The sequence below is a fragment of the Leguminivora glycinivorella genome, chromosome 19 (genome assembly GCF_023078275.1).
Source record: "Leguminivora glycinivorella isolate SPB_JAAS2020 chromosome 19, LegGlyc_1.1, whole genome shotgun sequence".
Classification (NCBI taxonomy): Eukaryota; Metazoa; Arthropoda; class Insecta; order Lepidoptera; family Tortricidae; genus Leguminivora; species Leguminivora glycinivorella.
In genome coordinates, this window is record NC_062989.1 from 2894513 (window position 1) to 2907649 (window position 13137).

Sequence of the window (13137 nt, forward strand, 5' to 3'; positions counted from 1 at the left end):
AAGATATAAAGTAAATGAATTTACCGTGACGTCACTCCTCAGTATTTCATAGACTTAATTCCATATTTAGCAAACCGTTTTGACAGTTCATAAAAAGAAGCTGATTTAACTAGTAGGAAACTAGCCTATTAGTTATACTGCTAACTACAGTACACGGTACATAGCCAGACTGTGTAATTAACAGTTGCCTTTTGGCATTCCCAGACCGATACAACCGTCAATAAAAGAACGTACTCCTTATAGGGCGGCAGTGATCGCTTACCATCAGGCGACTTGTCTGGTCGTTTGCCTCCTATCGCATAAAAAAAACATACAGACGGACAGTCCCACCATAAGAGTTCCTTTTGTAGCTATCCATGTGGTACAGCCACGAAGTGTCAAAGTTATACTAAAAGTCATAATAAGAAATCGTCATTTCAAATGGTATCCTTCAAATGACGATTTCTTATCCTATACCTTCCAAAAATTAGTAAAATATATTTAAAAAAACCGACCAAGAGCGTGTCGGGCCACGCTCAGTGTAGGGTTCCGTAGTTTTTCGTATTTTTCTCAAAAACTACTGAACCTATCAAGTTCAAAATAATTTTCCTAGAAAGTCTTTATAATGTTCTACTTTTGTGATTTTTTTCATATTTTTTTAAACATATGGTTCAAAAGTTAGAGGGGGGGGGACGCACTTTTTTTTCCTTTAGGAGCGATTATTTCCGAAAATATTAGTATTATCAAAAAACAATATTAGTAAACCCTTATTAATTTTTAAATACCTATCCAACAATATATCACACGTTGGGGTTGGAATGAAAAAAAATATCAGCCCCCACTTTACATGTAGGGGGGGTACCCTAATAAAACATTTTTTTTCATTTTTTATTTTTGCACTTTGTTGGCGTGATTGATATACATAATATTGGTACCAAATTTCAGCTTTCTAGTGCTTACGGTTACTGAGATTATCCGCGGACGGACGGACGGACGGACGGACAGACAGACATGGCGAAACTATAAGGGTTCCTAGTTGACTATGGAACCCTAAAAAGCAAGAAGCGTTTTCCGGACATACTTACGGAAAGCGTAAAATAGATGAAAATATATCTAAATTCTATCATAATAATTATAAGCATTTATTAAGAAGCTACATATCTAGCAGTTTTGAATTACCACGAAATTACCCAAGTTATTAATTTTTAATAAATCGGTATATAACACAAACTGAACATGCTGTAGGTAAATTATTAGATGTGATAGGACTGGTAAAATAGCGTATCGCTATATAATACGTCGCTCTGTCGCTATGAACATGGAGTTACGTCGATCATTTTTGTTCCTAATTCAAACTTCGTAAAAACTCCGCCCACATTTCTCCAGGTTCAACCTTATTACGTCGGATTGAGTCTTATTTTCCTTTGAGAGGTCAACGGCCTTGCGTAAATTCCGCACCAAAAAACTGGGGAAAAAGTATCCTATTTTATACTTTCGACGGCGTAATAGGCCCCGTCAGCGAGTCGTCATCTTTTGATAATTATGTAGATTGTGTAGTTTACCTGGATTCTAGTACTAATAACTATTTAATTACTTAGGTAGGTCTGTGTAGTCAATTATAATGACAGTATAGAACATTATTATAATGACAGTGTGTTCTTATACCGTCTTCGTGAATTCTCGTTCACAAATTCCCTCGAAACAATGTTTGAGGTGAAAATTGTACGATGCAACTTGTTAGACGGCGACGAGAGAGGAAGTGAAAGTCGGGGCGAGCCAGCACGTGCTCGCCGGCGACGCTCCTCCGGCGCAAAGCTCGAAAACTCTGAAAACCAGACAAATTACATTAATGCTAGGGCCGTCGACGGTCGGAAACAAACGTAAATTATTAGATAAACAAAGCCCTGTAGAGTGTAGTGCGTAGTCACCGGTCGCCGGCCGCCGGCGCGGAGGCCGCGGAGCGTGCATTCGATCGCTGCAATGGCATCGATCGCTCCCTGTAGGTGGGGCGGCGGGACGCGCCGCGAGTGGCGGGCGGCGCGCGTCACGTGACCGCGGCGCCGCGCCGCCATTGGTCGGTAGTGGCGGCGGCCACGTGAGCGGCGCGCCGCGCGCGTGGCCAGTCGCGGCGTGACAGCGGGCGCGCCTGTACCGCGCGGCGCGTGGCCGTGCCCCGTGCGTCATGAGCCTGTTGGACACCCTGCTCGAGGCGGCGCGCTTCATCGAGCTGCAGGAGCGGCGCCTGCAGGCCGGTAAGTGTGCACGCCGGCTAGCGGGCGCGGCGACGGAGCCGAGCGGCCGCTCTTGACCTTGAACGGCACGCAGCCGCGCCGCGCCGTCGCGCCCCGCGCCGGCCTCGCCCCACGTAAACAAAGGAAACCTGAAATTCGCCAATTATGAACGCCGAGCGGCGCACGTAACTCTTAATCAATCCGCCGCGCGCCGGTCGCTTTTATCTAATGCGATTTGCACCGTGCGATACGAACGCTGCCGACTCGCATCGTACCTATCCATGATTCATAGGCAGCCTCGCACTCGACGGGAACGTGTTGTTCACTACGTCGTAACTCGTTACGCTCACGCTCCACGACATTCCGGCTGCTTTTTCCGTGCATTAATTCTGTGACAAAACTTTTGAACCTTACTTCTCAAGACATACGGACCGTATTACGCCTTTCGTGTGATAAATATCTGAACGCTTGCATATTTTCAACGTTGTTTACTAATTACCGAACGCATGTGCCCCTAGTATGCCTACCGACTAATAAGAAACAAGAGCGCCTACGCAAATAGGCGGTCGTAAAGCCGGTGCCACGTATAAAATTTCCTCTATGCGTTGTAGTTAGCGACAGTGGGTCCGGGGGGGAGCGGGCCCGCAGGGGCGAGCGGTCAGCTGATCGCGACGCGTGTCGGGGGACTCGAGAGGCACGCAGCGAGACCGAACCAGAACCACATCGCGCACATCCTTTCCAGATTTCAAATCAAACTTAAACACGCGTTTTATACGCAACTCGATGAACTCATTGTCACTACATCATCTACTCATTGTCATGTGTGCACTATCACGCCTACGTGGCTTAGCTTACCTACTTTGAGAGTCACACAAACTGTGTGGTTGAAAACCGCAAAATGCCTACGCTGTGTCGTTTCTAGATTCGCGTGACTCTTTTCGTTTCTGCTACCCGTGTCAGTACAGAGCGAACGGGTTTCAAAACGCGCGGAGCGTAGAGCGACATCGACATTGAATGCATTCAAAGAAACTTAAGACTTCATTTTGCTACTTTGTCATTACAATACACATAGCATTTCCCAAATTATGGGTCGCCGAAATTCGTTGCGCCCTGAAATTAGTATAAAATCTGAACGCTACCAATATTTTCTGACACCCTTTTTAGTTGAACCCCAAAATTAGTAGTTTTCGTTAGTTGGGTCGGACCAGAGGCCAAATAACTTTTGGAACCACCGCTTTGGCATATACATATGTGACTGATACACCTACATATAATGCAGCTTCTATTCTAAAAATAACAAACAATATTTACTTTCATTTTAGTACTCTCATTTTAATCTAAGTCTATTTTTATTTAATTTGTTTGTTGACATTAATTTTCTCAGGAAAAGAGTCAATAATATTATGACAAAACAGAAGTGACCTTTTATAGGTACCTAGTGTACCTACTGCATATGCGCACTATAGTAAAACCAGTTTATGATATTTTATAATTATTATGTATATTCTCTAGCCTTAATTTTTTTTTTAATAATTCAATAATGACCAGGCTAGGTCCAAAACTTCCAAAAGAGAGGATGTATATTGTACCTCTACTCTATGTCATCTCACTTTAAGTGGTAGGGTACAGTACAGCGCATGCCATTCCAGATCCTTACAGAAAACCACAGCCATATAACACTAAACCCTATTCTTATGTTCCTGCCAGTTAATAATATTGCCAGAGCTCAACAAGCAGGCTTTCCAAGTTTCCACTCGCCCCCCAAATTAGGTCTTCGACTTTGACATCCCCTGTGAATAGCAACAGATCAAACCTTGGTTTTTGCAAACATGCACTTTCTTCAGGACAATCAGGACTTCCAGATTTGCAGTCTTTGCGGAAAGATAAGAGATGTAGATTTTTGTTTCACGACTCTTTCTGTACAGACTATGGGCATTTTCAGAATTTTGGTTCCCCCAATCAGCGTAAGTTGTTAACAAAAATTAACTCGATGTCAGTTTTGTGACTACGCTAATTGGGGGGTCTCAAATTCTGAAATGCCCCTATACGTAATAATATTTCTGAGACAGACAAGAGGATGACAAAACTGCTCATTTTGCTTCAGCATTTGTTACATAGTTCGATACAATAGTGCAACATTGCATTGCGTTGACGCTGCATCGTTAAGCGATTCGCGAAAGCGGAACATTTCCATCGCACAGACGATATTAGTCAGGATTAAATGGGTAGGCTGGATTTCTTCACCATTTGAAGGCCTGGGAGAAAATACTAGAATTATCAATATCTAGGTCCTAGATACGATTTAAAGTTGGTGTGACTTCGGTCTGGACTTTGTGCGTAGCCGAATCTGCCGAATGCACAAACGCTCACGATAATATCTCTTTCGTTGCTATCTATCTCTATTACTCTTGCGTATTGGCGCGACAGAGCCAGACTACATTTCTGCGGCGTTTCGCATCCCAGAAATGCCATACGAGGCCTGGGCTCTTGTATTGGAGCCTTGGAGGCCAAGACTCATTTTGGGTCAGCACGCCAACTAAGTAGGTAAGCAAAAGCTCTTCACAGACCTTTAACTAGTCTGAATTTCTTCGTAAAAAATCTCCCGGCTTTAAAGTTCGTTAAAAAATAGGCTTCTGTCATCCGCCGAATCATTTGATAGAGGTACGCGAGATATTTACCTCTTCGTCATTCCTACAGAACTACAGAAATAGTACATACATTCATACATACATATAATCACGCCTGTATCCCATAAAGGGGTAGGCAGGGCAAATGAACTACTAAGTTTCAGTGCCACTCTTGGCAAAAAGGGGTTGAAAGAAATCCAACTCTCGCCTACGCCACAATTTAACCCATATCCCACAGTCGACTTCTACGACACCCACGGGAAGAGTGGGGGTGGTGAAATTCTTAACCCGTCACCACACGGGTACAGAAATAGTCTCCTTGATTAATTCCATTGATTTGGTATTTGTTTATGATGAATTGGTGTCGAAAAGTGGTTGCTGGTAGCACCTGGCCTAGCCGAAGTGTCAATCATTGACATTATTAGTTACGTGGCGATCGAAACTCAACTGATTCTGTCGCGTCAATACCGAAGAGGGATAGAGAGAGCTATACGCTACGAAGCATAAGCGAGTGTGACGTTAGCTGGGTACAGAGATGGGCAAAATGTAATCGACTAACGATTAACGATTAAAATTACAAGATTTAATTGCGACTGACGATTGAAAACCACGAATGATCAATCTTAGTTGTATAGAGCGCGACTAATTTAGTTGCAACTAAATTAGTTGCCGATTGATTTCGGACAACTAAATTTTGTAATCGACTAATTAGTTAGACTTATTTCTCACAACTAATGTTGACAGACTGATTAGGACATCTTAACGAATGTTTAAACATATCATCATGTATTACCTACTTAAGATATTTTAACCATTTCTAAGGAGTTAGATCGGTGTTCTAACTATTATTTTGCTACTACAGTCACTTTGAAATTGGATTAAATTTGTCTTATTTAAGGGTAAATAAAAAATGGGTACTTTGTTTGTGCATTAGTAAAATAACATTAAAAAAACACAATTATATAAATCAAACTTTCTATATTAAATATAAAAGCAATCATGTTACAAAAGTAAAGTAATAGATATAAATGCAAAAACGGCCGACTGTGTAGTTTTAATGATTTATTCGTGGAATTTAGTCGATTGAAACTAAAACTAATTTAGTTGTTAGTCGAACATTCCCACAACTAATTTAATCGCAACTAAATCAATCGCGATTGAATAATGACGATTGATATTTTTAGTCGATTGATTAGTTAACTAAAAAATCAATCGATTGATGCCCATCTCTGGCTGGGTAGTGGGTACCCTGGAGTGAACGGCCAATATGTTCCCAAGGGTTCCCTTTGTAGGTTTTATTTGCAAGCTATATTTACTTCCAGTCGATGGTCCTTCACAAAAATTAATTTTGCTAAGAGGTCCCTTGTCCCTCGTCAGTTAAAGATCAAGGAACGAGTTATTGGTCTATATTTTACGATATAGTTTGACCAGGAACCAAGATATCTCTAAGACAGATTCTGCAGAGACAAGAGTGACATAAAGGCACTCAAATGGCCTCTTAAAATATTAAATACTAGCTTGTGCCCGCGACTTCGCTCGCGTTAGAAAGAGACAAAAAGTAGCCTATGTCACTCTCCATCCCTTCAACTATCTCCGCTTAAAAAATCATGTCAATTCGTCGCTCCGTTTTGCCGTGAAAGACGCACAAACAAACAGACACACACACTTTCCCATTTATAATATTAGTATATGGATATATGCAAAGAACCCGTGGCAAGGTTCCCGGCACTTGATGAGTTAAAGCTGATAATTCATTTCTAATAGCTTTCTTGACAAGTATCATCACATAGACGTATTAGACGGTCCAGAAATTTAGACCTTAGACCAGTGCTTAGACTAACTAGGTTTATTTCTGATTTTTTGTGGTCATCATGGGGTGTATTCAATGATCATTACGAATTCAGCTGTTTCTCCCGCATAAAATTACTTTTACACGATTGATAACACAAAAGCAATTCTTATTTGGAGACGGTGCCAATTTGTCATAGTCTCTGCATAGTTTTTTCCAATAAAGGCAAAATGCAGAAAACCAAAGTACTGACCACGCACGTATTTATCCACTTGAACCTTTCGAGCCACACGCGCTCCTCTTATCGTGTTTGTTCACTTATCAGCAGCCCTAGCCTACGTTACAATCGCTTACTCTTCGTAACTAGCTCTCACTTGCTCTTTTGTAGTGGCGCGAAAGAGCCAAATTGCATTTCGATCGCACACATTATCCCTTCGGCCAGGCCGGCTTCTGCGCACATGTGTAGAAGTAAGTACGTCTCATATCTGGTCGCAACAAGGTACACTTTGATTCAACAGGGATATATGGTATGTATACGCAAGCCGTTTGGCGACTTTGTGTGCGCTCGAAAGTTGTGGATAGTTAGGCAGGTTTTATGAGGTCTGATACAGAACAGACTATAATAGCAACACTATCATTAGCTGACGCTTAACACGAAGGAAATTATTGCCAGGCCTATTCTGGAGCAATTTTAAAGTTTGTATCAAGATTAGATCGAAATTGGTGTGAATTTTTAATGGATATGTTGTTGCAACTTTTCTTCTTTGAGTTCTTTGAAAGGGCAATAAGAGCATTCATTTTCGGACATTTTCGTTGTGGTCATTTCGCATTTATGCAATTCCTTCTACAGTGGAATGTTCAACCTATTCTGGAGCAATTTTAAAGTTTGCGTCTAGATAAAATCGATTAGTGTTGAACTTGAAAATGTTGCATCTTTGAAAGAGGAATAAGAGCATTCATTTTCGGACTTTTTCGTTGTGTTCATTTCGCATTTTTGCAATTCCTTCTACAGTTGAATGTTAAACCTATTCTGTAGCAATTTTAAAGTTTGCGTCTAGATAAAATCGATTAGTGTTGAATTTGAAAATGTTGTTGCATCTTCTTCTTTGAAAGAGCAATAAGAGCATTCATTTTCGAACATTTTCGTTGTGTTCATTTATCATTTTTGCAATTCCTTCTACAGTTATCAACCCCCTGACACCACCTTTTATTTGTTTTATTTCTAAATCATGCGTGTTCCGATATTTCTGAGCACTTTGCCTGCTTCGATAAATTAGATTAGATCGCGACTGTACAATCTTTCGCAATTGTTGAAACTGTACATCTGAGGTTTCATGACTTTCTACACAATTGTGAAAATTGAAATGAGCATTATATAAAAGCAGCCTGACAAAACAGTTTAGAACTGTTCTGAAGTAAATTAACATTAGGCAAACAGAAAAAATGGCTTCACCTTCTGGCAAAATACCATTATTTATACCTACTGAAAAACTTTAAGGCAATCGTGTTGTGCAAAGGATTTTTGGGAGGTGTGTCTTTGGAGTATTAGGTAAATAATTCCCGATTTGAACACTAAACCTGTACAAAAACTATCTTTTGTATGTATTAGTTTAGATCTTGTCTTTAAAGTTTGCGTGAATTATTTGGAGAGCAAAAAATTCAGGTGCATGTTGTCTAAATGATTTTTCTTTTTAACCTCCGACGCAAAAACGACGGGGTGTTATAGGTTTGACGTGTCTGTCTGTCTGTTTGTGTGTGTGTCTATCTGTGGCATCGTAGCTCCCGAATGGATGAACCGATTTAGTTTTTTTGTTTCATGAAAATCGGTTGGGGTTTTTTTCAAAATTTTAATTTTGTGGTTAGGTTATTATCAACATAACTACGTATCCATTTTTTTCGTGTTCCTCTTTACAATTCTAAATTAAATTTATTCAAAATGTAAATTTTTCGTATTCCTCACGTCCATTTCGACGACTGAGACTTAAATTACGACTTAAATTGTTGCCCCATGCGTAGTTAAAAACAATCACGACTCATCGCCATGTTTACAACTGGCACGTATAATTTTAAGGGCCTCTCAGTGCATCCGACAAACAATCGTACTCTTAAGGTCGATGCGACGCGCAGTGAAAGGTCTGCGTGACCTCGCGGCTGAGGACGCTGCAGCGCTGTGTCTCGGAATTGCGAGCAAATTCATTTAGCCGGGGTGATTTAAAAATGGATTTTCATGTGGTGACATAAAGTAAATACCGTTTTTTAAGTATTCTAGGTACATCCATACTAATATTATAAATGGGAAAGTGTGTGTCTCTTTTTGTTTGTCCGTCGGCAAAACGAAGCGACGAATTGACGTTTTAAGTGGAGATAGTTGAAGGAATGGAGAGTGACATAGGCTACTTTTTCTCTTTGTGACCCCCCACTTCTCGAAAATGGGGGGTGGAAGTTTGTATGGACGCCGTCGGCAAAAGCTAGTATTTTATACATGACACATGAAGAGAGGGTAGCAAAATAGTAGTACGAGTCATACATTTTATAATGCTAAGTATAGAGAAGTATCACTTCGATGGGTTTACGGTTGTCGGACCTATTGTACTACAGTTTACTAGTAGTAAGTTACTACTACTTACTTAATTGCAGTTTTAGTTAGACAAGAGTGTATTTTCTCTGGAGCTTTCAGTAATATTATTTCTGTATTTTCCCCATGTAACCAAAAGGTTTCAGATTTCATAGCTAATAAAGACTAGGTTCATCAATTTTTTTTTACAATAAATATTCATGTCACATGTTCGTCCATCCTGACACGATGAACGTCCTCAGATAGTACTATACTTTACAAAGGCTTCTAATACCTAAAACAGTGGAGTTGAGAGACAGAGGTGAGTAAATCAAATACTTTGCCAACGCCTTTGCTTCCGTTCCTTTGAAACACTTCTCCCAGAGATACTCACAGAGATATTAACACTACGTGCACGTGTAAAGAGTCTACATTCCACACTCGACATAAATACGAGATTCGTGATTTTGCCGTGAATGTGCCGTTATGTAAGTGCAAGGGGAACTTTCAATGCAGTACTGCCACCAGAGAAAAGTAATGCACCCACACGCAACTAATTTTCTGACTTATGCTCATCATCATCATTGGCCACCGCATCTTTGCTGATGATAGTTGCGTCGACTAAAGTAAGGATGTATCCTGAGGAGCTGTACAAGCCAATGGCCGATCTGCATTAAATTTCCTGCCGCAGCGATCACAAATATGCCTTTACTATACATATGTAAATCTAGATGTACGAATGAACTTAGAATGCGCTAGAAGTTGACTCATTAAATTTAAATACCTTTACAGTACAGAAGTTGGTAGCGATCCAGATTATTGAAATTCAGTTATAAATAAAACATTTTGCCTAAGTTTTGGTTTGCTTAAGAGAAGCTTCGATAGGGTTACCGAATATGAATGATACCAAAGAAATTATAGTATCTTTATATTTTGAACCAAATCCTGGTTTTTTTTTTCAATTTTCATTAGATTACCTAACAATAAATTGCTTACGCTAAGCTTTTCATGTCGTGACCATATTTTTTTTAAAGGAACATATTCGTAACACATTAACTCTTAACACAATACTTCTTCGCTAACAGTTTTCTGCCTGTAACTTCATAATTATGTCGCGTTAGAACCTTTAAAAATATGCAACAATACTGAAGACGCTTCAGAAAACCTCGACAGGATGATACTACAGCCGAAGCGACAACTGGAGGAAATCAACATTTTTCGAGAATTTTCTAAATGGAAATATTTCAATATCGAAAATTTTAGAAGTGCCATCAGTGGTCAATGGTCATGAATGTTCAAAAAGATGATGATCGAATGTCTCTTTATGGATATTTATTTATTTATTTATGGATATACCGCTCTGTCTCAAAATGTAATCTTTGCAAAATCCTGGCAAGAGAAAGGTCTTGGCAACCCTAAGCATAGGTCGCTGGGTGAAACTGCGATAAATGATAAATATAAATAAGATGTTTGTCGCCGTCTGACGGTGACTTTGGCGACGGTACCGTTCGGGACCGTTACTCGCCGCGGGTACGATTTTTAATGACTGGAAATTATAGCCACGGATTTGTTCCAATCATTTAATATAGTTTGATTTTTAAACTATAATGTTAAACCGAAACAATGATGGATGGATTTGGATTGTGAGAAAGAGGATCTGAAAAAGAAAGGAGTGCTGAGCTGCTGAGATAAAGAAAGATAGAGAAGAATGGAAGTAGAAGACAAGTTGTACCGACCCCACATAACCTGGGGGAAGGGTAGTAAGAAGAAGAATATTATAGAAAATTACCTATGTATGTTCTTTTTTCATTTGATTCTTGCATAGAAAATACTACATGCATACTTACAAAAATACTAGGAAATTATGGTAACGCATTTGCTCCAATCAGTTATGAGGTTATAATCTGAGGTCAAACCAAGTGATACTCGCTGATAGAAAACGGCAATTGAAAGTGAAATAATGTATGGAAAATATCATGTGGCATGCGTCTTTAATTGCCCCAGTCATTCCGATGCATTTTCTATTCGATTGGTGTTGGTCGATGTACCATTGTTATCTTTACTACGGCGTAAACTGAATATTCAATGCAAACCATTATTTTATCGTTTTAATTTCGTAATTTATGCATTCTGTATCCAATAAGTTTGACAGATCACCAATATACTCCCCAAATCACCAATTTACTCTCCAACTATTTTCCGATTCACCAATTTACGACGAAAAACGATGACGTCCACAAATACTTAAACATTTTTTGATACACGTACACGTCTAACAACATTATCTATGAATAATTATGATCAAGGCCCGTAGTATAAAAAAGTTGTATGATGATCCTCTACTTTGACCAAAATTATTATCATACACCACCTAATAAAAGTTAAGAGCGATTAGTTCAAATTTATTTCCCAGTCCACTTATTTGCGTCAGCAGACCAATTTGCCTTTTGATCACTACATAATCAAGTATTCTCGATTCCAGCGCCTGTTTGTCTATTCCTCACATTTTGCTTTTTATTCTTTTGCCATGACAGCAGAATTAATTGACTGTTTATTTTTGTCTCCTGTTATGTCATCATACTCATTTGTGTTTATGTTAATAGTTTATTTTGAAAATATTGGATTATTATCAATGAAACTCTACTGACACTGACAGTTCTCTACCTACTTTTTAATTAAATATAACTTGTAACATATATTCTTTGTTCTTTTTGTTAAATGAATGTCTTGTAGGTATAGGTAATCATATTTTTGCATTTTTCTCACAACCATTTTTCTGTCTTATGCAGCCACCTCACACATTATATGAAAGGTGATGATAAATTGTGATAAATTTGAGCTTTAATAGCTGTCAAAAGAGTCGCGTATCATATCCGGGATATAGGGCTTCGTATGCGGTAAAGGGTTGAGTAAAATATCTACCTACCTATCGCTTTACCGAGAAAATTCTCCAATAACCTCACAGAAGTCTAAAGCTTGATAAAAATTCAATACCGACCACTTCGTCTAGCTCTTATCAATTTCATAAACTCAAATCATGGTCAATGTAGTAGTTTTGTGTCATTCAATTCCATGTTTGCCTGTCCTGTGTCAAGTTCAGTGACCTTTTTTATACGTATCAATCACAATATATTAACATTATTTTATGTTAACACCATTCACTGTTTCCTTTGATTCGGGGGAAATTTTAAATTGTTATGTCACATTTTTCGAACACGTGTGCATTGGGTTTTGGGTTTCTTATTAAAATGTATATCAAGCTCTGTCTGCTTTACAATGATGAGCTTCACACATTTTCCACTCTAAAACTGAAATGTCATAAGTGCGTATTAATTCTACATGATGTACGTCTTTTTTGTTTTTCGTAATTGTTATCGATGTAGGGTCTGCTCTAGTATTCTCTTCGCTTAACAAGCTTAAGCGACACGCACTCTTACACCAACCAGTATAAACAACTCCGTAAAATTCCCACAATTACGGGGTTCTAGGTTGTAGGGTTTGTCGCTTCGCTTGCGTTCTGTGAGTGTTTGGAACCCCTTGTTGCCAGACAGCCGTATCTGCACGTCCGGTATGAGGGCTCCTAAATGCACGCTTGATTGATAAAAACATTCACTTTGTGCGATTGTGGATATGCCGGTTTATGAGGGACTAGCAACTGTCAGCTACGGTTTGGATGTGGGTTCAATTGTGGCGAAGGCGATTTGTTTGTGGCACTCCACTCCTACACAATTCTACCTTTCCTGGATAAAAATATATGTGACAAATTTCATCCACACCTTTTGCGCTTGAGTAACAAAAACATAAAAAGTATAGATTGAAAAAAGATATGTACATATAAAACTTTCATAAAGCATTAAAGCATTATGTTATGAAGACATGGTAGACGTGTTGAAGTTCAACACGAATTGTTTCTTGAGTATAGATTTGAAAGGTAGTTAGAAAAGGGAAATCGTTCAC

General features: G+C 39.2%; 1 protein-coding gene across 1 annotated transcript in view; it reads left to right on the top strand.

Moving 5' to 3' along the window:
- Positions 1-2107: 2107 nt before the first annotated feature.
- LOC125236277 (max-binding protein MNT) overlaps positions 2108-13137 on the top strand; it is a 53719-nt gene continuing 42689 nt past the window's right edge. The window contains 1 exon segment of the mRNA XM_048143000.1: positions 2108-2231. The gene's annotated coding sequence lies outside the window, so the exon portion shown is untranslated.